The 4,317-nt window shown below is 32.8% G+C and overlaps 1 long non-coding RNA gene across 1 annotated transcript; it reads right to left on the bottom strand.

Annotated features, from left to right (window-relative positions):
* Window positions 1–959: 959 nt before the first annotated feature.
* On the bottom strand, window positions 960–3,622 carry LOC146679555 (uncharacterized). The gene is made up of 6 exons (XR_014918572.1): window positions 3,423–3,622; window positions 3,231–3,277; window positions 2,874–2,918; window positions 2,004–2,033; window positions 1,478–1,546; window positions 960–1,270 (listed from the first exon to the last, which is right to left on the bottom strand). It is a non-coding gene; the product is annotated as an uncharacterized LOC146679555 (long non-coding RNA).
* Window positions 3,623–4,317: the final 695 nt, after the last annotated feature.

Raw genomic sequence — 4,317 nt, 5'->3', positions numbered from 1 at the left:
ACTGCAGCTTTCCAAACCTTTGTCACTGGATCACTCACTTCATCTCCAACGTGTCCCTGACACAGACAGCTGGAGCCGTTACAGCAAAATCATTGATCATCGTTTTTAGAACATTAGCTGGTGTTGGTGGGCAGGCTAGCAGTGCTAATTGTTAGCACTAGTTCTGCTGCTCTCCCTTTGTCTCTGTTATTGTTGGTCTTTAGTGAACAATAGAAAGTGTCTTCATGAGACTGTTGCCTAATGTTCAAATGTAGATAACACCACCTGCACCAACCTGTTACACAGCACAACCCTCTGGTGTAGCTTTGCCCATACGGTAAAAAAATATATTTTAAAATAAATTTTAAAATATATTTTAAAATACATTTTGAAATATATTTATATATTTTGAAATGTATTTTAGCACATATATTTTTTGGCCATTTTTTGTATATTTTGAAATATATTAATAAAATATATTTCAAAATACAATTTAAATGTATTTAAAATCATTCAAAAAAATATAAATTTAACCCTTCATATATTTCTAAGAAAACACATTCACATGTAACATCTGAAAGAAATCTTTATTTGATGTTCAAAACATACATATAGCATATCAATCAAGCAAGGAATATTCATTTTATAAGTTTATTCTCATTACATACTTAAACATTCTAAAAGAAACACACACACATATACATATATGTGTGTATATATATATATATATATATATACACACACAGTCTCAGTTCCCCCAGCTTTCACTGCAATCCTCAAAGCCCTTCTGGACACGCTGGGAAACCCCTTCCTTACCCCCACTGTAACAAACAAAAGTCACAGTTCTATTACTTTTATCAGAGTTAAAATAAAAATGTGATTTATGTTAGCTGGCTTCATTTAGCAAACATATATTTCTGTTTATATAGATACAGATATTAATACAGATATATTTTACGCATAATTTACCTCTTTTTTTTTCCTAGATGGGAAGTCTATCCAGTTCACATTACAGTAATGCTAACACCCCTTTTGGTCGTCTCTCCTTACCTTCCAGCATTCATAAATCTGTTGACCTTCTTTGTCTGAGACCAACCACTACAATGCATCATCACCTATTTGTATTGGTAACTTACTTTACAACCTATTTTAATGGTTGCAAAGTAAGTTACTTGTGCTGTATGCAATTTTAGATACACAGAAAGTCTTCACTTACTATATATGGCTGTCATAGTGTCCTTATCAAGGGCAGTTCTTCACTCTGCGCCGATGTCCGTTTTGCTCTGTCCTCCTATAAAAAGCATGAACATTTGAGTGTTTGACTAGTTTTAGATTTCCAAAAATTTGATATTTGTACAACTAAACATTTGAACTACAATTATATGCTATTGAGCGATACTTTTATGGGTAATTTTTGGTAAAGAAACTGGTGACAGAGTTGTAGGCTTTTTAAAGTACTATTAGCTAACCATTTGAACTGACTTTCAAAGCTGATTACCTTTTAAATTGCTGTGGATCAAAACCTCCAGTGGGAAGGCGGCCATTAGAAGAACACGCACCATTGAACCTGAAAATAACAAAAACAAACAAAAAACAGAACAATATATAAGAGTCCGGTAGGGTAATAAATCTCTTCTGAAGCAATATAGTTATTTTGGGTGAAAAACAAAACATTCCTCTAAAATATATATACTGACATCAGCAATCAACATCATGATTGTAATTATTTCCTTTTTAGTACATCTACTGCTGTTTGCATGTGTCAAGCACTACGACTGTATCTATGCATATAAATTCACCATATATATCCAGCAAAAATGTTTTGTTATAGGAAAACAAACAAAGGCATTCAATCAGAGGTGAGAAATTAATTGGGAATATGAATTATAGGTGAACTATTCTTTACCTACTAGCAATCAAGCTTCTTTAACCAAGAAGCTTGAAATATTTGAATGTAAAATAAAATAAATAAATAAATACATAATAATAAAAATAACATGATGTAATTAAAATGCACAACTTACATTAAGGAAATCTGCATTTGTATCCACAGGCTAAAAGTAAAACAGTAAATGTGTTAGTAATAGTACAGGTATTTGTAAAAAAAAAAAAAAAGAGGCAGTAACTGTGACGCTTCTAGTGGGATGCTAAATGCAGGGATTTATATTTACAGTATAATACTGCATGTACGGGTAACTGTGTTGTGAACTGTAACTGAATATTAGAGAATCTCAGAGAAATTAAATGTATTTATTTTTTGAATTTATCAATCATAAAACTGTGTGTTTTGAAGGCCTGTTACGATAACGACTTTTTGTTGGTCGGTATATTGCCCCATAAACAATTGCGACAAGTTATGTCATTGTCATTTTAAGACCATTTTATGTCTTTGAATGTATAATCATAATATAACACCATAATAATGCAAGATCTACACACTTTCAATTGACAAACCAACATCTAATTCTTAAAGTATTTAGATCATTGAAATTAGGAATCAAAATATTAGATACCTTAAAAACTTGAATAAATAGTAAGTTTTATAACAAATAGAAAACAATGATATTTAATGTTATTGTTTTGTTATCATTATATTTTATTTTTGTAAATATAATGGCACATAAATTACATCATCAACAATTATTGAGGTCATGTACATGTACTGTGTGTTAAGTCGATATATCGATTATTGTGATAGGCCTACAGTTTTGGTATCATAACGAGCTTGTCAAACATGCATGACCACTAAACAATGTCTAAGCAGTAGTATTGGTCTGAATGACAACAAACATAACTAGTGTTTTGGAAAATCTGTTAGAAAACAGTTATTTCAATAATTATGATTAGCATGTGACACAGACACCGCATAAAAAACTACAACAACAAATACTTACTTTAGGAGGATGGGGGAGGGCAGCATGAGGTTGAGACTTTGACATCTGTAAGAAACAAATTCATGTATTACAAACAAGTCACTTAAAAATACATTAATGTGGCAGACTGTTCCCTGTTCAGATGCAGTGTATAAGTACAATCAGGGCTGTCACAACAATGGGGTGGGGCCAAGTGGCTGCAACCCTAGGTACAATGTGCAGGTATATATAATTACATATAATATATGTGAATAAAGCAAGAATCTGTTTAGGTTAGTCACTGTGCTGACTGATGCTTGCTAGGTTTATATGATTGCAAACTGCACAAAAACAACAACAGCAACAACATTAATGACAATGACAAACAAAATTACTTACATTTATGTAAATCTCACATTAGGAAGATCTGCATTCGATTTCATGGGCTGAAATAAATAGGCAGAAACATTACTGCTAAAAAAATAAAAAACAAAAACTCTAAAAAGCCTAAAAATGACTTAAAAAGCAAGGAAATGTGGAACATTGTAATTAGCGAACATTAATAAAGCATAACTGTTCTTTCTTTCTAACCTTGGTAAGTACTCTGTAGCCAGAAGGAGAGGTAGGATTTCTGTGAAAGCCAAATTAAATGTGAATAGGCTTTGATAGTTATTGAGAAGGCAGAATAATAAGAAAAGGCAAAAGTACGTCACAATATAATTAATTAAGTTACATATTTTGATTACCAAATTATGGAAGCGTGGAGCTGCCACCCAGGCAAAAGAAAAATAGAGCTGTATCACGTTATGACGTGAAATGTTTATTGTTCTAACATTATGCTTTTCATGTTTGTATAATACAGTGGTTCTTAACCTTGTTGGAGGTACCGAACCCCACCAGTTTCATATGCGCATTCATTGAACCCCTCTTTAGTGAAAAATAAAGTGTGTTTTTTTTTTTCAAATTAGACGTAGATATGTTTTTTACTGGTGCACAAAATGAGCCGTGCACGTCACAGCGGAGGCTCTGCCGAACCCCTGAGACCAACTCACCGAACCCCTAGGGTTCGATCGAACCCAGGTTAAGAACCACTGGTATAATATAATATCACGTTATTATAATATACATAATTGTCACGTTCGCACAATATTGTACGGACGTGATAATTATGTACATTTTTCGTACAATGTTGTTCAAACATGTTGTTCAAACATGATAGTATATTGTTAGAACGATAAACTTTTCACGTTATAACGTGATATACTTATATTTCTCTTTTGCCTGGGTGGCAGCTCTACGCTTCCGTTCCAAATACAGTGGGGCAAAAAAGTATTTAGTCAGCCACCGATTGTGCAAGTTCCCCCACTTAAAATGATGACAGAGGTCAGTAATTTGCACCAGAGGTACACTTCAACTGTGAGAGACAGAATGTGAAAAAAAAATCCATGAATTCACATGGTAGGATTTGTAAAGAATTTATTCATAA

This window comes from Copadichromis virginalis, unplaced genomic scaffold (genome assembly GCF_057382275.1).
Source record: "Copadichromis virginalis isolate Kocher_CV1m ecotype Utaka unplaced genomic scaffold, C_Virginalis_male_GT1.1 unmapped_scaffold_1, whole genome shotgun sequence".
In the NCBI taxonomy this organism is placed as follows: domain Eukaryota; kingdom Metazoa; phylum Chordata; class Actinopteri; order Cichliformes; family Cichlidae; genus Copadichromis; species Copadichromis virginalis.
This window is presented reverse-complemented; position numbering and strand designations above follow the sequence as displayed.